Source organism: Dipodomys merriami, unplaced genomic scaffold (genome assembly GCF_024711535.1).
Source record: "Dipodomys merriami isolate MVZ:Mamm:240054 unplaced genomic scaffold, mDipMer1.0.p SCAF_3, whole genome shotgun sequence".
NCBI lineage: Eukaryota > Metazoa > Chordata > Mammalia > Rodentia > Heteromyidae > Dipodomys > Dipodomys merriami.
The window spans coordinates 84,366,522-84,392,984 of NW_027204492.1; positions in this window are offsets into that span (position 1 = coordinate 84,366,522).

The window sequence follows — 26,463 nt, forward strand, 5'->3', positions numbered from 1 at the left end:
GCGCACGCATGCGCGCGCGCACACACATAACATTTCTACTTCGAGGACCTAATGTCAAAGAAACAGTCTTGATTGTAAACATATATAGAGACATGTGGGATTTCCTTAGTTTGTAATAGTGTATGGTCATGTATAGGATTGCTATGTAAGAACTCAAGGCACATTTGAAAATGAAATATGACTAGCCATCAAAACCAATTCTGAGGCCAGGTATGTTTGCTCATGACTGTAATTTCATGTTGGTAGGAGAACTGGAGTGTTGGGAGTGGGGGCAAGACAAAAAGTATGAGATGCTATCTGAAAAAAAAAACAAAATAGGGCTGAGGCATGTGTCTCAAGTAGTTGAAAGATTGCCTAGCAAGCCAGAAGTCCAGAGTTCTAACTACAGTACCTCCAAAAAATTCTTTAAAAAATTAGCATACATTAATTATGCAAGGAGGTATTCTATTTTGACATTTTTATGTATATACAATGTATTCCATTCAATCTCACCCCCTCTATCACTGCCTCTTATCCCTTTCCTGTTCTCTAAAACAATTTCAACTGGTTTCATTGTTCTATTTTCATACATGTAGATTATCTACTTCAACCATCCCTCTTGCATCCTCCTTGTAAGCCCAACCCACTCTTACGAGTACCCATCCCCCACAAAAGAGCCTAATTCTCTTTCCTTCTTCTCAATAGCTCTTTTTTTGGGGGGGTCCAGTCATGGGGCCTGAACTCTGGGCGCTGTCCCTCAGCTCTTCAGCTCAAGGCTAGCACTCTACCACTTGAGCCACAGCACCACTTCTGGCTTTTTTCTTTTTGCTTATGTGGTGCTGAGGAATCGAACCCAGGGCCTCAGGCATGCAAGGCAAGCACTCTACCACTGAGCCACCTTCCCAGCCCCTCAATAGCTCTTGTACCTCTAAAAAATTCTGAACTGGACATTGTGGCCCAGTTTGATAGCTATTAGGAGAGCAGAGATCAGAAAGATTATGGTTTGAGGTTAGCGTAGACAAGGTTAGCTTGAAAGACCTCATCTCAATCAATAAAAAATAATCTGGGCATGGTAGCATGAGCCTGTCATCTCAACTACTCAGGTATAAGCAGGAGGAATGCAGTTCAGGCCAGTTTGGGTATGAATGTGAGACCCTTTCTCAAAAAAATGAAAAAGGGCTAGAGGCATGAAACAAGTGATACAGTCCTTGCCTAACAAACTCAAGGCTCTGAGTTCAAAACTCAGTACTACCAACCAAATTTCTGAATATTTTCTTCTAAAAGTGGTGCTCACTCTAAAATATTAAATTTTAAACACCTAGTATAAACCATTGTATCCAAAAGAAGCAAGCCAGTTCACCAGTGTTACTATATATTCTCTCAGGAAGTAGTTTTATTTCTGTGGGTTTAAGACAGAACACAGGGTCTCATCCCTCCCTAAGGGTGTTTGGCTGGGGTTAAGCACTGTTAAGAATGTTATGATACATTTTTATTAGAAGCACCAGTTAATATTTATTTTATTCAAATAAGCTAAGCAGTTGAGAGCTACTAGTTTGATCACTTGATTTGACCCCTTGGCTTTCCCTTGGCCAGGCTGCCTGGAGCAGAGGAGTTCTCAACCAAGCCACCCCTCTTTGGGGCAACAGGCCTGACTGTTATCATGGCAGGCCAGCTGCTTTGGAAAACCACTCCATCAGGCTTGGGTGTAGTTCAGTGGCAAAGTGCTAACCCAGCAAGTGCAATGTCCTGGGTATGAACCACAGTACCAAAAAGAAGAAAGAAAGAAAGAAAGAAAGAAAGAAAGAAAGAAAGAAAGAAAGAAAGAAAGAAAGAAAGAAAGAAAGAAAGAAAGAAAGAAAGAAAGAAAGAAAGAAAGAAAGAAAGAAAGAAAGAAAGAAAGAAAGAAAGAAAGAAAGAAAGAAAGAAAGAAAGAAAGAAAGAAAGAAAGAAAGAAGAAAGAAAGAAAGAAGGAAGGGAGAAAGAAAGAAGGAAGGGAGAAAGAAAGAAAGGAGAGAAGGGAAGGAGAGAAAAAGAGAGAAAGAACGAAGGAAGGAAGGAAAAGAGAAAGAAAGAAAGAAAGAAAGAAAGAAAGAAAGGAGGGAGGGAGGGAAGGAAGGGAAGGAAGGGAAGGAAAGAAGGAAGCAAGGGAGGAAGGGAAGGAAAGAAGGAAGGGAAGAAAGAAGGAAGGAAGGAAGGAAGGAAGGAAGGAAGGAAGGAAGGAAGGAAGGAAGGAAGGAAGGAAAAAATACATAGTTGAAAACCACTCTATCTTCTAAGACTGTGAATTCCAAGGAAACTTCATTCAAACTGTGGAGACCATTGCAACATGACTGCTGCTGATGTCTGCACTTTTGTTTCAGGAGGCCATGTCAGTTATGACTTGTTCCAAATAGTGTGCACCAACTCCAGGAGAACATACTTACGCTATGACAAGTCTCAGTGGACACTAGACAGCCACAGTTACAGTTGTTATCTTGCAGCAATTTTCACTCCAGCCAAGGGAGGAGCCCCCAGTGACTCAACAAAATGCTTCTGATGGACAGAAGGTAGGCTGTGAACACTTGAGGTTTGTCATTGTTGTATATTAGGCTTGTGATTGGTGGAACTAAGAGCTGGGCACAAGCATAAAATGCACCTTTTCTATCTATTTATGCTGATTGCTTTTCATTCTTCTTGGCTTAGTGTGAGAGACTTCCCTCCCATTCCTTGCCTGTTCTTCTGATGCAACACTAAACCCCTATAATATCTTTTACTAGATGTCCTTTTATTGCCTACTTATAGCCTTTATTATGGGTAGAGTGGGATGATATGGTAACATTAAGAACACACAAATCCTTAGGCCTCGAGCCCTAGGCAACTGCTGGTAGCAGCCTGAAGTCAGGTCAAGAGTGACCCCAGGGTCTCCTCTAGATAAAACTGTGAACTTTTGTCTTACTCAGCAGTTAGGAGGCACCTGAAACAACTTTCTTAGACTGACTGGAAGCAGAAATCCCGGAACCTACAAAGGACTGTGGAAGTCAAGAAGCTGAGCAAAAGGAGTTGAGCAAAACAACTGCAGGCCCAGGGTAGCTGGAGGAGTTTCAGAGAGCTGCAGAGTATTAAGAGCTGAGGCCCTATTCAAAAGTTTGGAGTAAAACTACATGCTGCCCTATTGGCACTCAGATCCTGTAGCACTAAAGCCTCTGACTTGAATACCTAAGGTCATATATCACTGGCTTTGAAAAGCCAGAGCAATACGCCTTTGATTCTGAGGATTTGGTGTCATAAATCTCTGATTCTCAGGGCCCAGAGCTCTTATCCTCTGAGTTTGAAAGCTCAGCCCATAAACAATAAGCCTGGGAATTCCAGAGCTGCTCACACAAAGGGAGCTGCACCTTGCCTGTTTATTTCCATCTGAATAGAGCATAATGAACCTCAGCCTCAGCTGGTGTTTTGTGTCAGATACAGTAGACTTTATTGGTAAGGGGTAGCAAGTAGGGCTTCCCAAGTCCCTTCCCTTCTTCAGAGGGTCTGGTACGGAAATTCTGAAGGAGGAAAGTGGAGCTGTGGCTCAAAGTGGTAGACTGCTATCCTTGAGTTAAAAAGCACAGAGACAGTGCCCACACCCTGAGCTCAGGACCAGCATAATAAATAAAGTGAACTGGGGGCTGGGAAAGTGGCTCAGTGGTAGAGTGCTTGCCTTGCATGCATGAGGCCCTGGGTTCGATTCCTCAGCACCACATAAGCAGAAAAAGCTGGAAGTGGCGCTGTGGCTCAAGTGGTAGAGCACTATCCTTGAGCTGAAGAGCTGAGGGACAGCGCCCAGGCCCAGAGTTCAGGCCCCACGACCAGCAAAAAAAAAAAAAAAAAGTGAACTGTAAAACAAAAACAAAAAGAAAGCCCAGCACCTGTAACCGAGGAGGAGGAGGAGGAGGAGGAGGAGGAGGAGGAGGAGGAGGAGGAGGAGGAGGAGGAGGAAGAGTCAGGGACAAAAGGCTAGCAAAAGAAGCAGCTCAGGAACAGCACCCAGGCTCTGAGTTCAAGCCCCAGGACCAGCACCCAAAAATAGTAATGGGACAGATAATAGTGTCTAGTATGAAGTGGAGCAGGAAGCAGGAATCTAGGTCACCAATGCTGAAAATGAGTTCTGTTCTGTGTGGACTATCCAGAACCCCAAAGGGAGAAATGAGGGAAATGCTGAGTAAGCAAGCAGTGAGCATCAGGCACAGGCACAAGGCTGCACTGTGCTATGGTGGGTGAGGTGATGACCAAGGACATCATTTTGATACCTAGGGAAAAGAGGAATTCAGGTTCACCTGCTGACTGCATGTGCGTGCTCCAGAGGAAGGTCATGTTGGTATGAAGTGCTCTGTTCTTCATAGTGTGGCCTTCTCCATGCCTACAGTATTGCCCCTGTGAGTTTATGGATGGGCTAAACCTAGGAGAGTTACCTTTCATGGCCTTAACCTCCATAAGTTGGGGGAAAACCAACGTAAGGTTTGGAGAGCAGAAGTAGTAAAAGCATACAACAGAGGTATATGTGAAGTATCTGTGTTAAACCACAACAGTTTGTAAGCCTATCCCCAGCCCTTGAAAAAGGAAGAAGAAATAACTTTGGGGGTTTATAATATATTTCCAATACCAATAGATCTCAATTAGTAAGACATTAAACATCCTTTTCTTGCAAGCTCCTTCTGGGACTCATCCTACAAGTATATTCATCCAGGTACACTGCACCCCACATGCACACCAAGTGCAACAGGGAAATTGAAGTGTTTCATAATGCATTTGTATTAGTTGCAGTAAAATTAAACAATAGGACTGTCTATATCAGCCAGTGTTGATATAGGACATTGGGATTTTCTTCAATAAATGTTGATATAGGACAGGGTTAATTAATGCTCAATGCTACAATGAAAGAGCTATGGAGAGCTGAGCACTGCTGGTTCACCCCTGTAATCCTAACTACTCAGAAGGCTTTGAGGACTGTGGTTCAAAGCCAGCCCAGGCAGAAAAGTCCGTGAAACTCCTACTTCCAATTAACCACCAGAAAACCAGAAGTGGTGCTGTGATTCAAAGTGGTAGAGCGCTAGCTAGCCTTCAGCAAAACTTGCTCAGGGACAGTGCCCAGACCCAGAGTTCAAGCCCTATAACTGCCCCCCCCCCCAAAAGAGCCATTAAGAGCTATGGAGGCAGGTACTGTGGTACTCACCTGTAAGGCCAGCACTTGGGAAACTGAGACAGGAAAACAGAGAGTTGGAGTCCAACCTAGGCTACATAATAAGATCCAACCTCCAAAATGAAATAAAACAAGACTACACTAAACAAAACAAGAAGTGGTAGAACATTCTAGCATGAGCCTATATTTGCTTTCAAGAGAAGAGTGTGCATGATCTTTTTGCTATTATAAGTAAACTGGAGAAAATTTTCTTCTACTCATATTGTGTCACACTTTTCTGATATTTTCTAAAGATTTATTTTTGAATCTGATTGCTAAAACAAAATACAGAGTTCAAAGGCACTAATATGCATTTTATCTCTAGGATATAAGAAAACATTATGCATGCAAGTCTCATTTGTGTACAAGAAAGTTCCATTTTCTTTCATCTTGTAGTTACAGAAGACAGCATGAATTTTTTTTTCTATTTTGATGAGTGGGAGGTAGAAAACACCACATTAGTATTTGAATTCACATTCTAATAAATAATAAGGTCCAAGATTGTTGTTTTAATAATTTATAGTCAAAGTAGAAAATGGGCAAAATCAGAAAGAAGAGAACCAAGAAACTGCCCTAGAATTTTCCCTTGGTTGTCATTTTAGTGCATATATTTCTAAATATTTGTATATACTTTACAATTTGCTGCTGCAGCAAACATCCTCACTTCCTTCATTACTTTTTTTTTCTAGTTCTGGGGCTTGAACTTGGGGCCTGATCAGTGTCCATGAGCTTTAGTGCTCAAGGCTACCTCTCTACCACTTTGAACCACAGCTCCAGTTCCAGCTTTTGGTAATTAATTAGAGATAAGAATCTCACAGTCTTTTCTGCCCAGGCTGGCTTCGACCCGCAGTCCTTAGGTAAAAGCTTCCTGAGTAGCTAGGATTACAGGCATGTGCCACCAACTCCCCACCCTCATTACTTCTTTAAGGGAAAAGTCCCTACATGCAGAATTATAACTTTTACAACTTGTCCAACATCATACCCTATGGCAAGGTATTCCAGAAATTAAACCAAGGCCTTTCTGATTTCATTGCTTTTGCTAGTTTCTTTACATTGTACTGCCTTATGGATTAATTACCTTGAATCTCTTAGGTCTAGAAGAAGCTTAGCAGCTGTGTACCAGTGGTTCAAGCCTGTAACCCCAGATACTCAGGAGGGACAAATGTTAGATTTTACAGTCACTCTGGAAAACAGTTTGGCACTTTCCTATAAAGTTGCATATTCCTGTACTACCCAAACCAGAAATTCAGTTCACAGAAGGAGAAACAGAAGACTGGTGCTCCTATTACTTTCAAGCAAAAAAGGAAAGCAGTGGGTAAAGTACAAATTAGTGACTTTTCTTGGGCCCATCAGAGAACTGAGGTTTTTAGAATAAATACCATCTCCAAATCTGTCTTCAGAGATACAGAACTCAGGAATTTTTTGTACTAGTCCTGGGCCTTGAACTAAGGGCCTGAGTCCTATCCCTGAGCTTCTTTTGCTCAAGTCTCGTGCTCTACCACTTGAGCCACAACTCCACTTCTAGCTTTTTGGTAGTTTATTGGGGATAAAAGTCTTTATGAACTTTTCTGCCCAGGCTGACTTCAAACTATGATCCTTAGATCTCAGCTTCCTGAGTAGCTAGGATTACAGGTGTGAGACATCGGTGCTTGACATCGAACTCAGGAATTTTAAAAACAAAATCAGAAGTTAGTATAAAGACTAAATATCTATTTTCAGAAGTGGCACTGTGGCTCAAGTAGTACAGTGTTTGCCTTGAGCTGAAGAGCTGAGGGGCAGTGCACAGGCCCAGAGTGCAAACCCCACGATCAACAACAAAAAAAGACTAAATATCTATTTTGAAAATGAACTATACAACTTATGGGTGGAGACAGGAGGAAAAAGCTGGAAGAGAGCAAGGGAAAGTGTAATATTATCCAAAAAGAAATGCATTCATTTTCCAACTTATGTATCTGTATCTCCTCTGTACATCACCTTTATAATAATGATTTTTAAATGCATATATATATATATAAATTTGCCAGTACTGGAACTTGAACTTAGGACTTCATACTTATAAGGCAAGTATTCTACCACTTAAGCTATCCCTCCAGCACATTTTGCTCTGATTAGTTTTGAGATACAGTCTCCTCTTCTTTCTGTCAGTCATGGCCCTTGACCTCGGGGTCTGGGTGCTGTCTCTGAGCTCTTTTTGTGCAAGGCTAGTGATCTACCACTTTGAGCTGCAGCACAAGTTCCGGTTTTCTGGTGGTTAATTGGACATAAGAGTCTCATGGGGACTTTTCTGTTTGGGTTGGCTTGAACCATAATCCTTAGATCTCAGCCTCCTGAGTAGCTAGGATTACAGGTGTGAACTGCAAGTGCCTGGCTTGGGTCTCCCCTTCTTGTCAGAGTCACCCTGGACTAGGATCTTCCTATTACATTTCCCACCCTAGCTAGGCACACACCACCACGTTCCACCTTTTCTGTTGAGATAGGGTGTTGCAAAAATTATTTTTGTCTAGACTGGCCTGGAACCTTGATCCTCCTAATCTCAGCCTCCCTTGTTAGCCTCCCTAGGATGATAAGTGTGAGCCACCACACCTAGCTTAAAGAAGAAATTTTGATGAGTTCCTTTGGACTGAGTGGGACAGGCTGGCCTAAAACCTTCATCCTCTTGACCTCAGCTTCCTATATAGCCAGGATAAAAAGTGCCTAGCATTATGCCCAACTATTGGTTGAGAAGGAATCTCAAAAACGTTTTAGCCTGAGCTGGTCTGAAAAGCAATCATCCCAACCTCAGCCTCTCTAGTAGCTAAGAATACAGGTGTGAACCACCTGTTCTCACCTCCTTGTATATACATTTTCTTTTTGTAGCCCTTTTATTTTTGGCACCTCAAGCTCACTCAGCTTTCTTGCTCACATCTGGCACTCTAGCATGTGGACCACTCATCCAATCTAGCTTTTTGCTGGAGATGAAGTTTTATGGACCTTTCTACCCAGATTGGCCTCAAATCAAGGTCCTCTAGGTCCCAACCTCCTGAATATCTAGGATTACAGGTGTGAAGTCACCAGCACCTGGCACTCTCCTCGGTACATTAAATTATCTCTACATTACTTGTAATATTTAATGTGAGGTTAATGCTCTATAGTACGTGTCATATTATATTGTTGGTGGAATTATGACATGCTCCCTATACACATAGAGGGTTTTTTCCCAAGTATTTTCAATCCAGGGTTGGTTGAATCAGAATGTAAAAGATAGCTGACCATATTTAGAGACAATTACATATTTAAATCATTGCTTTTTATTCATTTTTCTTTTTTGGTGGCCCTGTGTTTAAACTCAGAGCCTCACTCTTACTAAGTATCTTACCACTTGAGCCACGTCCTCATCTCTCATTTTGGCCATCTCTTTTAATTGAGTTATTTGATTCTCAAGGATCTGGAGGTCTGTGATTAGGCTATCAAGTCTCTGAATTTATTTTTTAATATTTTAATGTCTTCATTTATTTTATTTTTGTTTGCTTTTTTATTTACTTTATTACTATTATAAAGGTGATGTACAGGGCTACGAATGTGGCTTAGTGGTAGAATGCTTGCCTAGCATGCATAAAGCCCTGCATTTGATACCTCAGTACCATATAAACAGAAAAGGCCAGAAGTGGCATTGTGGTTCAAGTGGCAAAAACTCAGGGGCAGTGCTCAGGCCCTGAGTTCAAGCCCCAGGACTGGCAATAAATAAATAAATGAATATGATATATAGAGGGATTTCTATTTATTTTTTTATGTGGTACTGAGGAATCAAACCCAGGGCATCATGCATGCTAAGCAAGCACTCTACTACTAAGCCACATTCCCAGCCCCTCTGAATTTCTTAAGGACTGTGACCCAAGGTTTTGATTGTGACATATTTTGTGATCTGTGTCTCCAAAATCTTCAAAGATTGTATACATGGACAAGTTTGAATCTGTGAGTCTATTCAGAATATGAAGGCTCACAAATCTTCTGGCAACTCTGTTTTGTTTTGTGCTTGTCATGGGTCTCTGAGCTTTTATTTTCTCAAGACTAGGACTCTACCACTTGAGCCACTGCTCAACTTCCAGCTTGCTTGTGTGTGTGTATGTGTGTGTGTGTGTGTGTGTGTGTGTGTGTGTCTGTGTGTGTGTGTGTGTGTGTGTGTGTCTGTGTGTCTGTGTGTTTAATTGGAAGTATCTCATGGGCTTTCCTGCTCAGACTGGCTTTGAACTATGATTCTCAGATTTCAGTCTCCTAACTAGTTAGGATTATAGGCATGAGCCACCTGTGCCCAGCTTCTGGCAACTATGGTTTTTTTTTGGGGGGGTGGAGAGGTTGTTGTTGTTGTTTTCTGTTGGTCATGGGGCCTGAACTCTGGGCCTGGGCACTGTCCCTCAGCTCTTCAGCTCAAGGCCAGTGCCCTACCACTTGAGCCACAGCACCACTTCTGGCTTTTTCTGCTTATGTGGTGCTGAGGAATCAAACCCAGCGCCTCATCCATGCAAGGCAAGCACTCTACCACTGAGCCACCTTCCCAGCCCCCTGGCAACTATGTTTTAATGTTTGATTCTGAAGCATTTGAGTATCTCTGTTTAGGGTGAAAGGTATCTGAAATTGATAGTTTTGTTTACAAAAGCTTAAATTTCATTTATTTGGAAATCTGCATATGGGTCTTCTGTGCCTTTTAGAAGATCTATTAGCTAGGTTGTAGATCGAGTTATTTGAAGGTCCATATTCAGGGAGTGAAATTTTCATTCCAACATTTTAGTTTAGGGTGTGTGTGTGTGTGTGTGTGTGTGTGTGTGTGTGTGTGTGTGTGTGTGTGTGTGTGTGTGTGTGTGTGTGTGTGTGTGTGTGTGTGTGTGTGTGTGTGTGTGTGTGTGTGTGTGTGTGTGTGTGTGTGTGTGTGTGTGTGTGTGTTTGGGGGGAGGACACTGAGCTTTTTCTGTGTTTTTTTTTTTCAAAGCTAGTACTCTACCAGCTAAGTCACAGTTCTACTTTTGGCTTTTTTGGTTAATTGGAGACAAGAATTTCATGGCCTTTCCTGTCCAGTCTAGCTTTGAACAGCAACCCTCAGATTTCAGCCTCTTGATTAACTAGAACTACAGGTCTGCGCTATTGGTGTCCAAATAGGGATCTGACCCCCTATTTAATTCTGAGATATGTGGGAGTTTATGTTCAGGAACTAAGGTCCATAAATAATTCTTTGAAGATTTTTGTTTTAAGTATTTTCCTGAGGTGTTTGGAAGTCCATGTTTGGAGTGTGAGGTCTCTGATCTCTCTAAGGACTTGTGTTCCCCATTTGAGTCTGAAATTCTGAAGGATGCATGCTTACATCCTCTGAAATCTTTCAAGGGTAGTCCAGAGATCTGAGTCTGGAATAAAGTGGTGCTTTTTGTTCAATGAGGAAGGATTCTGAAATTATTTGAGTCTTTACTTTAGCATTCCAATCTGAGCTACGTAGCAATCTGTGATCAACATGTTAAGCTTTTGAAATTTTAAGCTTTGATCCCAAATTTTTAAAGTTTTAGGAGTCTCCCCCCCCCCCCCCCCGCTGCATTCAGAATTGGATCCTTGGAATCTGGGTTCCAAGTTTTTCTGTTTCTGTTCAGGGTTCAAGGACTCTGAATTCTTTCAGAAACTGTTCAAAGATCTGAATCTGATACATTGAGAATTTAGGTTTTTTGGGCACTGTCTCTAAAGGCCTTGTGGATCTGTTTAGTAAGATTTGAAAATGAATTATTTATATCTGCCATTTTATGAAGGCTTAAATTTGAGATATTTTGGGATCTAGGTTAAGGGAAAAAGGTGTTGGAAATGTTAAGAGATTCTGAAGTTCGAGTATGAGTTATCTGCAGGTTTGTGTTATATATGAATGTTCTGTGAATTTTGTTTTGGGGTGTTTGGGGGTGTTTTATTTTGTGCCAGTACTGAGACTTGACTGTAATCCTGTGCTCTTGCTTAGCTCTTTTGCTCAAGGCTGGTGCTCTTACCACTTGAGACACACCTCCCCTTTAGGTTTTCTGCTGGTTAATGAGATAAGAGCCTGTCAGATTTGCCTGACCAGGCTGATTTGAACCACAATCCTTAGATGTCAACCTCCTGATCTCAACCTCCTAGGATTACAAGCATGAGCCACTAGCACCTGGCCCAGACTGTATGCTCAGAGACTGCACACTCTACATGCCACAGATTCAAGCTTTAAATATATACCTTCAAAACATTGAGACACTACCCCAGAATACACTATCCCTAACAGAAAATATACATTAAACATCCAAGAGTCAAATTAGAGAATCCTCCACTTGCCCAGAAAACTTGTAGCTTAAACTTAGACCCTCAATTTCTTCAGAGTTCTCATAATGTTGACAAAGGTGCTCCCACAGCTCAGAGATGTTATATCATAAACAGAGAGCTCCAAATGGATCAGGAGATTCATACCTCCAAATACAGTTATACAATGTGTTCAGAAACGTCACACTCTGCACACAGACTCACATCAGAGATCTCACAAGCTGAAAATAGACACAGAAACAGTGCAAAGATCTGCAGACAGACACATCTCAGACCAAGACTCAAGATTATAAAGCAAGAATACAAATTCCCAAAGAGATTTCATACCATACAAAACAGTCACGTGGTTCATGGCCCTCATGAAACAAAGGTTCCAAACAGCTAATAGATCTTGCACTTTGACACTGACCCCTAAACAGCTCAGAGGAGTCACACTCAGAATTTAGACACTACAAAACTTGTATATAGAACCCACAAAGAGAGAAGAACTGGGGATAGAGTATAGTGGTAGAGTGCTTGCCTAGCAAGGCCCTGGGTTCAAGCCTCACTAATAAAAACAGGGGGCCCAGGGACTTCTTATTCTGAATTCAGACCTAACAATATGAATGCAGGCTTGCCATTAGGCCAGAGACACCATGGCACAAACTCCCCAGGAACATACATCTTTAAGCCCAGGATACAGAATGTCTAAGCACCCTAGAAACATCATAAAACACTGTAGAACATACCATGTTTAATTGGAATTCTCTCTCTAATCACTTATACTTATGAATCCTTTGGGTCATTTGTTAAATACAGAAATTTCTTAGGAAGCACCTAGGATTCTGTTTTTGTAAATAAATCTGCCAAGTGATTTAACATAAACTGATCACAATCTACACTCAGTAGTCGGTTAAGTAACGCTGATTGGGGTTGGAAAGGTGGCTTAGTGGTAAAGTGCTTGTCTAGCATGCATGAAGCCCTGGGTTTGGTTCCTCAGTACCACATAAACAGAAAAAGTTGGAAGTGGTGCTGTGGCTCAAGTGGTAGAGTGCTAGCTTTGAGCAAAAGAAGCTCAGGGACAACACCAAGGCCCTGAGTTCAAGCCCTAGGACTGGCAAAAAATAATGCTGATTATATGATTAAGTTCTATTGAAGAAATTGTCACAGCTATAGAAAGACTGCAAGAATTATTGGACATAAGGCCAGATTTCTTTTTTCTTTTTTTTTGGGGGGGGGGGTCCGGTCGTGGGGCCTAAACTCTGGGCCTGGGCACTGTCCCTCAGCTCTTCAGCTCAAGGCTAGCGCTCTACCACTTGAGCCACAGCACCACTTCCGGCTTTTTCTTTTTGCTTATGTGGTGCTGAGGAATCAAACCCAGGGCCTCATGCATGCAAGGCAAGCGCTCTACCACTGAGCCACCTTCCCAGCCCCAAGGCCAGATTTCTTGGCTGGAGGCATGGTTCAAGTGGTAGAGTGCTAGGTGTGATCAAGGAAACCAGATTTCTGATTCAGTAAGTTTGGGATTGGGCCTGAGAATGTGTAGCTCTAATAAGCTGTCAGATGATGCTAAGACCATATTTAGAGTTGCTAGAAAACTGGATGTTCGGGAATCCTGGCTCAGGATTCTGTGATTGAATGTGGGCTTGGTGAGAAAGACTGCTGAAATCAATGTGTCATGTCTCCCAAGGGATAGGCACAGAGGCTGCTGTCCATCCTACTTCCCTCCAGAAACACACTGTTTACTAGGACATGTGTGTCCCTTTGCCCTCATGTCATCTTTCCACTCAGAAATGAAACAACTGACTCTATTCTAAATTAGCTATAAACTAGAGGACATTGTTTTGCCTAGCTCCCTACATCCACTCCTATAAGTCAGTAGCAATGCATGGTAGGAGTCATTGGTGAAGCTCATGGCTATCACAGTGGCTGGGGGGAAATGGAGTACAGCCTGCATTAGGAACCAGATGTGCCTAAGAGTTCTGAAAAAATCTTGAAATCCTTTGAGGAATTAGACAAGAAATAAGGATGGGTTAGTGTAGAAAAGGATACTGATTTCATGAAGTAAACCAAACTTGATTTTATCCAGGAAAATCTTTCTCTGTTTAAAAAAAACAAAACAAAACACTATATAGGCGTGAGCTGGGCGCCAGTGGCTCATGCCTGTAATCTTAGCTACTTAGGAGCCTGAGATCTGAAGACTGCGGTTCAAAGCCAGCCCAGGCAGGAAAGTCTGTGAGACTCTTATCTCTAATAAATGGCTCAGAAAACCGGAAATGTTGCTGTGGCTCAAGTGGTAGAGCGCTAGCCTTGAGCTGAAGAACTGAGGAACAGCACCCAGGCCCACAGTTCAAGCCCCACTACTGATCAAAAACCCCCCAAAACTATACAAATAAAATTCAAGTAATACATATTTATTACAGAAAGAGAGGGAGACAGGGAGATAGAGCAGTCAAAACCACATGTATGAGCTAGGTGTCAGTGTCTCATGCCTGTAATCCTAGCTACTCAGGATGCTAAGATTTGAAGATCACAGTTTGAAGCCAGCCCAGACAAAAAAGTCTAGGAGGCTCTTATCTCCAATTAAAAAGGTGAAAGGGGAGCTATGGCTCAAGTTGTAGAGCTTTAGTCTTGAGCAAAAATGTTCAGGGAAGCCAGGAACCGGTGGCTCATGCTTGTAATCTTAGCTGCTCAGGAGGCTGAGATCTGAGGACTGCGGTTCAAAGCCAGCTCGGGCAGGAAGGTCTGTGAGACTCTTATCTCCAGTAAACCACCAGAAAGTCAGAAATGACTCTGTGGCTCAAGTGGTAGGGCACGAGCCTTGAGCTGAAGAGCTGAGGGACAGTGCCCAGGCCCAGAGTTCAAGCCCCACGACCAACAACAAAAATGTTCAGGGACAGTGCTCAGACCCTGACATAAAGTACCAGGATTAGCACATTTTAATTCATCTTGGATCAGTTTTAGTATGCAGTGTGAAACATAATCCTAAAATTTTGCATTTATTTTAATGAAATTTTTTCCTTAGCTGTATTTATGAGATGGAAACTCCCACTTTCAAAACATTTCATGATTTACTCTTCATAACTCTGTGAGCTCCCCATTATAGATGAGTGAACAGAGAAATGGAAATCTGAGTTGTATTAAGTAAATATGAAAAAAATCACTGTATTCTATACCTCAATCTTGATTGGTTCTCATAAAGGATCTGGAACATTCTGTCTCTAGAAGGTATTTGAGAAGATATCTCAAGTAAAAAATATGTAATTAATCTCAAAATGTAATAAGGATGAAACTGAATTTTTTATCCTTCTGGATATTGTGGTATGTTTTTTTAAATAAAAGTCTTGTAAACAATAATATTCAATGCTACATTATTAAAATGTTACAAAACAACAGCATCATGAGAATACAAGATAAGAATGTTTTAGAGTTGGCCAAGACCTCTCTGACTCATTCTGACTCATGGGATGCTGTTCTTATGCTCTTATGGGTTCTTTCTTGGGATGGAATTTTATTTTATTTAAAATTTCCTTCAGTAGTACTTCCTTGATCTAAAGCTTGGCAGTGATCTCCACAGAGACCGGGTCCAAGCATCTTATAACCCCAATTGACTTTACAATCTTGTTACCAGCTCTTCAGCACGAAACTATGCTCCATGTTCTCTTTTCTAAATTTTTCTTGTTATTATAGAAGTGATGTAGAGAGGAGTTACAGTTACATAAGTCAGATAATGAGTATATTTCTTTTTGGACAATATCACCCCTTCCCTCGCTATCTCCCAATTTTTTCCTCCCATCCCCACTCACAAGTTATGTAGCTCATTTTCCTCACAGTGTCTAGTGAGTACCATTGCTGCATTTTAACTTTTTTATATTTAAGTAGTTGTACAAAGAGGTTTCAATTCAACATGACAATTTATGAGTACAATGCATCTTGCTCAGTGTCAGCCTTTCCATCATCATCCCCCATCTTGCCCAACCAGACTTTTTCTAAGAAGCATCTTTCTAGATACTTCTGTGTTTATCACAATAAAGAGATCAAGAATTTTAAGCATGGTGCTGGTGGCTCATGCAGTAGCATGAGTACAGGAGGCTGAGATCTCCGGATTAAGGTTTAAAAATAGCCTGGGCAACAATGCTCAATAGGAAATGTATTCATTACCTTACTCATATAACTATAACCCCTCTATACAGTATTTTTACAATAAAAAACATATTAAAAATAGCCTGGGCATGAAAGTCTGTGAGACTCATCTCCCATCTACCACCAAAAAGCTGGAAGTGGGAAGTGGAGCTATGTCCAAAGTGGTAGAGCACCAATCTAAAAGGGAAGAAAGTTAAAGGACAGCATCTGGGCCTGTAGTTCAAGTTTCAGTTCTGGTGGGGGGGGGGAGAAAAAGGGGGAAGAAGGAGAGAGAAGGAGAGAGATAATTTTAAAAGTCATATAGCCAAGTACTAGTGGCTCACACCTGTAATACTAGCTACTTAGCAGACTGCGATCTGAGCATCTTGGTACAAAGCCAGCCCAGGCAAGAAAGTCTGTGAGACTCTTTTGTCCAATTGAGTACCAAAAAAGCCAGAAGTAGAGCTGTGGCTCAAGTGGTAGAACACTAGACTTGAGCAACAAAGCTCAGGAACAGCACCTAGGCCTTAAGTTCAAACCCCAGAAACAGCACACACACACACACACACACACACACACACACACACACACACACACACACACACACACACACACACACACGACAAATCTCTAGATTTTTAGAAGAAACTGTGGCAGGCAGTGTAACTTGCTTAGGTCATACAGCAAAATAGAGGTCACAGTGTTTTTTCAACTCCTCTTGGAGTTGCTACCTTCTGAATATGCCATCTATGCTTGGCAAACACTTGTTGAGTGTGCTACCAAACTTGCAGTGGATTTCACTTTATTCTGCTAGTGTGCCAGGAGTTTCCATCTATGTTGTGAATTAGCAAAGTGAAACACACACACACACACACACATACACACACACAGACACACACACACACACACACACACACACACACACCAGCTGAGCAATTCCAAGGTAGTAAGTCAGGGCAAGAGGAGCCTGATACAATGGAACCCACTGCTTGTTAACTCTCAGAAGCAGGACAAAGGGACTGGCCAGGAAACAGGGTGTGTCTTGGCTCTACAGAGCATGTCCCTTCAGCCCATACTGGGAAGGAGCTGAACCCTGGAATGGGAAAAATCTGGGAGCAAAGGTTTCTCACTAGTCTTGATCATCAGATAATGCTAGCATTTCAAATCATTTGACTTTTCAGAAACCATAAAGATTCTTCATTTTGAGCTAAGAAAAATCTAAAGCCCAACATGGTAAGCACTGGTATACGAGAATCCTTCATGGGAAAAGATCACTAAGAAACGATATGAATTATGTCCAAGTGTTCTAAGATGTGTCCTAGAAGAGTATTCTGGGTCTTTGCTTCATGCTTTCCTAGGCATATTGCCCATATCCACAGAGATTCTGTAATAGTAGGACTCTATCACTGCCCCCCTCATTTCCATATTTACCAGAGCAGTACTGATGGTTTCAGAATCAAACTTCGTAGGTCAAACCACTGTTTTCTGTTTAAAACAAAAGCATCGGTGCAGATTTACAGCAAAGAACTCAGGTAGCAGAAAATTTGGGGAATGGAGGTCATCTCTTTCTTCCAGGCTCCTTCTGTTTACCACACACACACACACACACACACACACACACACACACACACACACACACACACACACACACACACACACACACACACACACACACACACACACACATTTGTTTTCCAAGTATAGAATATCTTTGTTAGGATGGGCAATGGGAGGAATCAAATCTTGTTTTTAGTTGCCATGTTAGTATTTCATTGTCCAGATGGATTTTATTTATTCAGGCCAGTAATGGGGCTTGAACTCAAGGCCTCTCCCTTTACTTTTTCACTCAAGGCTGGTGCTCTACCACTTTAGCCACAGCTCCACTTGTAGCTTTTTGGTAGTTAATTGGAGATAAGAGTCTCACAGACTTTCCTGCCTGGACTGGCTTTAAACAGCAATCCTCAGATCTCAGCCTCCTGAGTAGTTAGGATTACAGGTGTGAACCACCAGTGCCCAGCTGCATTTGTTCAATGGTGGAGCCAGAAGGGAGGCTATTTGTGGAACACTTTTTTAAAAACCACCTTCAGGACTGGGAGTGTGACTTAGTGGTAGAGTGCTTGCGTAGCATGCATGAAGCCCTGGGTTCAATTCTTCAGTTCCACATAAACAGAAAGAACCAGAAGTGGCACTGTGTCTCAAGTGGTAGAGTGCTAGCCATGAGCAAAAGCTCAGAGACAGTGCCCAGGCCCTGAGTTCAAGCCTCGAGACTGGCCAAAAAAACAAAAACAAGGGCTGGGAAGGTGGCTCAGAGGTAGAGCGCTTGCCTTGCATGCATGAGGCTCTGGGTTCATTTCCTCAGCACCAAATAAGCAAAAAGAAAAAAGCCAGAAGTGGCGCTGTGGCTCAAGTGGTAGAATGCTAGCCTTGAGCTGAAGAGCTGAGGGCCAGCACCCAGGCCCAGAGTTTAGGCCCCACGACCAGACCCTCCCCCTAAAAAAAAGGATTCCCAAAAAAATAAAAACAAAAATAAAAAAACCAACTACCTTCAAACACCAAAGCACAACTACTCTCAATATTTATGCTATGGAAAAGGCGTCTTTGGAGTGTGAACTTTCATTTCAGAAACCATTCAAATAATGTTTAGGGATACCTGGTGAGTAAGCTAGGGCATGCAAAGGTAAAATACCACATGGGCCCTAATAGAGCCGCAACTAAAATAAAACAGTACATTGGGTTTTTTTTTTTGTTGTTGTTGTTGTTTTGGGGGGTCTGGTCGTGGGGCCTGAACTCTGGGCCTGGGCGCTGTCCCTCAGCTCTTCAGCTCAAGGCTAGCGCTCTACCACTTGAGCCACAGCGCCACTTCTGGCTTTTTTCTTTTTGCTTATGTGGTGCTGAGGAATCTAACCCAGGGCCTCAGGCATGCAAGGCAAGTGCTCTACCACTGAGCCACCTTCCCAGCCCCTTGTTTTGTTTTGTTTTTGGTGGGGTTTTTTTTGCAACAGCAAAAGAGATGGCTTATTGTACATGTGTCACATTCAGCCACAACTATGAACAGAACTAGTCCAGCATGTCACAGGTCTAGGGCACAGGACCATCAGGGGATGCAAGGTGTGTGTCTTTCAGAGACGGTCTCGGTGATGGAAGTTCTAGATTCATTGGGAAATCATAGATGGCGGTAAGCAGTCCAACAGCTCATATCAACATCCTGGCCAACAGCATTCCTTATTCCTCCTGCTCCTCTGGCCTCAATGGGTGCCAATGCTAGTTTACTTGAACCTCTGCCTCATCTTTCTTCTCTTGCGCTTCAGCCTGCACATTTGCTTTTTCCTCCACTTGACTCTCATGGCACAGTGGTTTCCAGGAAGATGGTGCTAAGGCCAAGAGCAGTTTTGTGTATTTTCTTATTTACTCATTTTATGCTGCTTGGGATTGAATCTAACATCTCACATATGCACACTAGGCAAGTACCATCATATACTGGTGAATAGAGATTTACTTAATTTAATTAAGTTTATTTTGAAAAGCTCTTCTAAATAAAGAAATACCAAGAGAGCTTTATTGTCTAGCTGTAAGCTTCAATGAATGTAGCCTCCTTTATTTTGTGCCAGTACAGGCGCTTGAATTCAGGGACTCAAACTCCCAGCTGGCTATTTCGTTCAAGCCTGGCACTCTACCATTTGACTCATGCCCCCATTTCCAAATGTAACTCCTTAACTATTCAAATTTGAAAGGCTAGCAGTTAATGTTGGTCATGGAGCTTGAACTTAAAGCCTGGGCACTGTCCCTGAGCTCTTTTGCTCAAGGTTATTACTCTACCACTTTGAGCCACAGCTGTCCTTCAGGTTTTTTTGAGTGTTTAATTAAAGGTAAGGGTCTCACATGGACTTTTCTACCTAGGCTGGCTTCGAATCATGATCCTCAGATCTCAGCCTTCTGAGTAGCTAGGATTACAGGTGTGAGTCACCAATGCCTGGTGGGTCTACTTTGATTTAGATCTTTTTTGTTGTTTTTTGAGATATGTTCTCACTATGAAGCCCAGGCTGTGCTTCAAACTCATAATCCTCCTGGGTGCTAAGATAACATATGTTGCCTCTATGGTATGAATCTTAAATATCCCCATAGGCCCACAGCTAAAGGCTTGGTCTTACTAGGAAATCATAGACCCTTTAGGAGATAGAGTCTAGTAAAGGAAGTTAGGTTATTGGTGTGGGAGGGGGTGTTGAGGCAGAGGGTCGGAGTACCTTTTTGTGTACCAGCATGCCAGTTCTGGGGCTAAAACGCAGAACCTTCTGTTATCAGTAAGGATATCGGTTCAAAGCCAGCCTGGATAGAAAAGTTGTGAGATTCATTAACAATTAACCCCCAGAAAGCTGTAAGTGAAAATGTATGGCTCAAGTGGTAGAGCACTGGCCTTGAGTGAAAAAGGTAAAGGACAGCATCCAGACCCTCGAGTTCAAGCCTCAGTACCATATACATAAATATAGGCAAGATCTAATTCCTAAACTGTTTTTATGAATGTGCTTGTCCTGGGGCTTGAACTCAGGTCCTGAGAACTGTCTGAGCTTTTTTACTCAAGGCTACTGCTCTACACTTGAGCCACAACTCTAATTCTGGTGTTTTAAAAAATTTGGTGGCCAATTGAAAATAAGAGTCTCATGGACTTTCCTACCTGCGCTGGTTTTAAACTGTAATCCTCAGATCTCAGCCTCCTGACAAGCTAAGATTACAAGCATGAGCCACTGAAGTTTTCCCAGTCCTAAACTCCTTTAGAAAGAGTGTGTTTCCCCCGAATTATCCTGTGACACTGGGGCCAAACAAATCATTTCCAGCACCTGGACTCGGTACCAAAGGCATCAACATTTTGAAGAAGAGCAGAATGATGAGACTCTGAGTTTTTGATCTGCTGCTCCTTAAAATATGTATGCACTAAAATCCAAGGTTCCTCTAGCTCTAACACAGAAGAAATAACACAACCCTATGTCAGGCATAGGTCCTCTGAAACCAGATGAGTCTACTTTGGAAATTTTACTTTGCTATTTGTTGGTCTCTATGACTGAACAGAGGACTTATTTGCCAAGCCTCAATTTTCTTCCTCTATAAAAGACAGATCACATGAATTAAGGCATACAAAGCAATGGCTAGTACATAGAAGCATTTCAAAAGACATCAACCAATGTTTTTTTCTATGAAAATTTAAGGAATACTCAGGGATACATTTACTCTGAGAAGTCTCTCCCATTAACTCCATACAGAAGAAGTTTCAGCCCAGAGTTCAAGTCCCACAACCGACAAAAAAAAAAAAAAAAAAAAAAAAAAAAAAAAAAAAAAAACAGAAGAAGTTTCTTTCCCTACCTGATTTCTAGTCTCACTAATGGACCACCGTGCTTTAGTGTCACCTCTAGTAGGTCCAGAATAAATGTCACACTTGCCTGACAGTGGCTTTCCAGTGTACAGCCATCAGTCCCACTCCACATCTCAGTCAGATTATTCCCTTGTGTCCCTCATGTGCTCCAGCTTTTTTCAGTCTTTTCTCATTGGTTTTAGGGGCCTTCCACAAGACAGCTTTTTGTCTCTCTACATCTTATCAGTTAAGATTTAGCTGAATTTCTACCTTCTCTCAAAGACTTTGTTAAGCTCTCATTTGACTTGTGTGTGAATTCCTGTGATATTTAGCAGCAATCTATCTTTCTTTTTTATATATGTTTTATTGTAAAAATACTGTATAAAGGGGTTACAGTTACATGAGTAAGGTAATAAGTACATTTCCTATTAAGCATTTGTACCTCCTCCTTTGTTTTTCTCCTACCATCCCATCCCTCCCACTTCCCCAACTCCTCCCTCCCCCGCCCCCTCAAGTTGTAAAGTTCATTTTCAACATAGTATCATGTACATCTCTTGTTACAATGGGTCAACCTGTATCCTTATTTCAGCATTTTGTTATTTCCCTGCCCTTCCCCAAATTAGAAGAATGTATATACAAGATGCAGGGCACCGACATCAAATACAGTGAAAATAGGGAGTATACCATGGGGGAAGAACATACCAAAGAAACAAAAAAAAATCACATAGTACAATATAAATACGTTAAAAAAACAATAGCAAGAGAGAAAAAAAACACTGTGTCCCTATCTTGGTGTTCATTTCACTTAACATCATCTTATATGGTCATATGTACATAGCTTTTGACCTTTTCTACTTGTCCTAGACTTATACTATTATTGCAAATAAGGGAAACCATGGGACCTATGTTTCTTTGGGCCTGGCTTACTTCACTTAATATAATTTTTTTCCAAGTCTTTCCATTTCCTAACAAATGGGGCAATGTCATTCTTTCTGATGGAGGCATAGAATTCCATTGTGTGTATATACCACATTTTCTTGATCCACTCATCTACTGAAGGACATCTGGGTTGGTTCCATATCTTAGGTATGGTAAATAATGCTGCAATAAACATAGTCATGCTGGTAGCTTTAGTATAGCCTTGTTTGTGATCATTTGGATAAATTCCCAAAAGTGGGATTGCTGGGTCATAGGGGAGCTCTATGTGGAGTCTTTTGAGGAACCTCCATACTGCTTTCCAAAGTCATATTTTTTTGTCTTGCTCTTTGTAACCTTATTTTTTCTCTTCTTTCTTTCTCTCTCCCTCCTTTCCTTCCTTCCTTCCTTCCTTCCTTCCTTCCTTCCTCCCTTCCTTCCTTCCTCCCTCCCTCCCTCCCTCCCTCCCTTCCTTCCTACCTTCCTTCCTTCCTTCCTTTTCTCTTTATTTCTTTTAATACCTAGCAGCAATCCATAATATCATAATACACTATTCTGCCTTACTCTTTGTATCTTTTCTTTTCTTTTTATTGGTCATGGAGCTTGAACTCTGGGCCTGGGCGCTGTCCCTCAGCTCTTCAGCTCAAGGCAAGCACTCTACCACTTGAGCTACAGAGCCACTTCCAGTTTTCTGGTGGTTTATTGGAGATAAGAGTTTCATGGACTTCCGTTCCCCGGGCTGGCTTTGAACCACGATCCTCACTCAAATCTCAGCCTCCTGAGTAGCTAGGATTACAGGTGTGAGCCACCAGCGCCCGGCTCTTCTTTTTTATTTCTTTCTTTTTTTCCTCACTTTCTCCCTATCTCCTTTCTTTCTCTTTTCTCCTTCCTTTCATCTTCCCTCCTTCCCTCATTTCTTTCTTTCTTTTTTAATGCTTAGCAGCAATCCATAATACCATAATACACAATTCTGCCTTGCTCTTTGTATCTTTTCCTTTCTTCTTTCTTTCTTTTTTCTTTTTCTTTCTTTCTTTCTTTCTTTCTTTCTTTCTTTCTTTCTTTCTTTCTTTCTTTCTTTCTTTCTTTCTTTCTTTCTCTCTCTCCCTCTCTCTTTCTTTCTTTCTCTCTCTCCCTCTCTCTTTCTTTCTTTCTTTCTTTCTTTCTTTCTTTCTTTCTTTCTGCCTCTCTTCCTTCCTTTCTTTCTTTCTGCCTTTTCTGAAGTGCTGAGGATTGAATCCAGGACCTCATGACTGCTCCCCGAATGGTCTACTACCAAGCTACATCCTCAGCTTCTACTTCCACACCTTAAATGCAATACTAAATACTCCCATGCTAAATTAAGGGCAGACCTATGTCCTGTATGTAACATACACACTTCTACCTAGTATAGAACTAGAAAATAGATAGTATCAATTTTATTGGTTAATTATTTTTCCCTCTATATCCTCAGTGATCTCATCTGTAAATCCAACAGCTATGAACATCTAGCCTTGATACTCAAGGGAGCTATTTTCACTCTTTATGTTGGTGTTGACTGCAGTGGGATTTGAAATTAGAACCTCCTCCTGCTTACTAGACAAGTGTTCTACTACTTGAGCCACACCCTTACCATTGTCAGATAAGTCCTTGTTTCTTGACCAGAGCTTGCCTAGGCCATAATTTTACCTATGCCTCCCACACACCTGCAATCATAAGTAAGTATTACTATGCCCAACTTAGGGTAGGGTTTTGCTGTTTTTGAACAGACTAGCTTTGAACTATGATTCTTCAAATCCCCACCTCCTGAGTATTGATTTTAAAAAATTAAGGCCTCAAACTTGTATCAGAAAAATGTACTAAATGTTAGCCATTGACATAAGTTGGTAGAATCTTATTTTGGGCAGAGTTTTGAGACAGTATCTCACTATGTAGCTTAGGCTGATATCAAATCCTTAATCTTCCTGCCTTCTCCCAAATGCTAGGATTACAGGTGTGAACCACCATACCCTGCTCTGGAAGGATTATATTTTGAGGTATAAAGCAGATGATTTCTTTTTTCTTTTTTTGGGGGGTCCGGTCGTGGGGCCTGAACTCTGGGCCTGGGCGCTGTCCCTCAGCTCTTCAGCTCAAGGCTAGCGCTCTACCACTTGAGCCACAGCACCACTTCTGGCTTTTTTCTTTTAGCTTATGTGGTGCTGAGGAATCGAACCCAGGGCCTCATGCATGCAAGGCAAGCGCTCTACCACTGAACCACCTTCCCAGACCCCAAAGTAGATGATTTCATAGTACTTATCTCTCTAGAAACTCCAGAAAGCTGCTAAAATTTCCCCATCCATGACAAGTAAGAAAAATCAGAACCACATCATGCAGCTGGAGAGGAAACTTAGGAATGGCCTCCAGAATTCAATACAAACGTCACTAGCTTAATACTTTGCTAATGCGATATTATTGAACTTTTTGTTTGTTTATTTGTTATGGTCTTGTGGCTTGAATTCCGGGCCTGGATACTGTCCCTGAAGTTTTTTTGCGCAAGGCTGGCTTCATTTTTTTTACACAATAAGTAATGTGATGATAAAGTACAACTATGGGGGGTCTGCCCTACTGCTCAAACCTTTTCAAAAGAAGCAGTATATTAAGCCTCGTGGTGGGGCTCATACCTCCTGAGTATACTGACATCTGAGGATCACGGTTACAAGCCAGCCTGGGCAAGAAAGTCTGTGAGACTCTTATCTCCAATAAACCACTCAGAAAACTGGAAGTGGCGCTGTGGCTGAATTGATAGAGCACTAGCCTTGAGCTGAAGAGCTGAGGGACAGCACTCAGGCTGAGTTCAAGCCCCACAACCCCCTCCCCCCAAAGAAGCAGTATATTGCCTCCTTGTTATCTTCATCAAACGGATAAGAATGTCTACCTAGCAAGGTGGCTCACATCAGTAATCCCAGGTATTTGGGTTTTAGAGATCTGGAGAGTTGTATTTCAAATCTGGGTTCTGTCAAAAAGTTGGTGAAACCCCAATTTTAACCAATAGCTAGATGTCGTGATATGCCTGTCATCCAAGCTATATGGGAAGCATAAATAGAAAAAGTAACAAAAGTCAAAAACAGTGATATGGCTGGAGTGGTAGAGTGCTTGCTTAACAAACGCAAGGCCTTGAGTTCAAATCCCAGTATACTCCCCCAAAAAAGAGAAAGAACTTTTTCCTAGATTTCTAGGATTCTTGTTCAGAGGAAAAGGAGGACCCTTCCTTCTTCAGTGGCTGAAGTCCCCATTATTATTATGAGGCACAGAGCAAGTACCTACAAAAGCTTGACCACTTGAGGACAAAGTAGAGATGGAAACAGAAGGCACTGGAGGGAGACATAGGAGGCCAAAAAAAAGTTAACCCCTCACTTTATCAAATGTAGTGCCTTAACATCAATCTATTTCAAATCTAATCATGATAAATTTATTTCAATCTAATCACAACAAGCTCTAAGAAACTTCCAAATTGAAAGGCATTCTAGAAAAGACCTGAACACTATTCATGAAAAACATGACCAGTTGCTCATGCTTGTAATCCTAGCTCCCCAGGAGGCCAACATTTGAGTATTGAGGTTCAAAGCCAGATCAGGCAGGAAAATCTGTAAGACTCTTAATTCCATTAACCAGCAAAAAGCCAGAAGTGGAAGTATGGCTCAAGTAGTAGAAGCACCATCCTTAAGGGAAAAAGCCAAGTGAGAACTAGATGCCCTGAGTAGTAATGTAAGAGAAATGGAAGCTATGTGAAGGGTTTACAGAGACTGTACTGTTTCACAATATTTTTGTAAAACTAAAATTATCTTTATTTTCTGTCGGTCGTGGGGTATGAACTCTGGGCCTGGGCGCTGTCCCTCAGCTCTTCAGCTCAAAGCTAGTGCTCTACCACTTGAGCCACAGCACCACTTCCAGCTTTTCCCTGCTTACGTGGCATTGAGGAATCAAACCTCATGCATGCAAGGCAAGCACTCTACCACTGAGCTACCTCCCAGCCCAAAGCTAAAATTATCTTAAAACAAAAGGTTAAAAAAAGAAGAGCATGAGACACACTATCCCCAACATCCAAAGCTAAATTTCTCTCTAGACCCTCTCCTGCCAGCTTCTCAAGTCCTCTGAGACCTCAACAGTGACGCTCAGAGGCCAGTAGCTGAAATAACAGCAAAGCAATTTAGTGATCTGAAAAAACCAGCTGCTTGGACCTACATTTTCCAAATCATTGAAAACAAGTGTTTCTGAAGGCATTTATTTCTAGAAAAATAGTATTCCATCTCTGAACACAGCATAGAAAACACCTCATTCTTTATGATCCACAGTGATAGTGTGAATATCTGCTTTTTTTAGCACTAAATAAATAAAACTAGGACAAGTACCTGTGGCTCACACCTATAATCCTAGTTACTCAGGAACTAAGATCAGAAGATAAAAGTTTGAGACCAGCCCAGGGAGAAAAGCCTGTGAGAATCTTATCTCCAATTAACCATCACAAAGCTAGAAGTAGAGGTATAGCTCAAGTGGGAGAGCAAACAAGTCTCTTTTTCCAGTGTTGGTTTAGGAGCTTGAATCCAAGGCCTGTCACATTCCCTTAGCTTTTTTGCTCAAAAGTTTAGTTTCCTGCCCCAGTTAGCTTCACACTGGAATTCTCAGA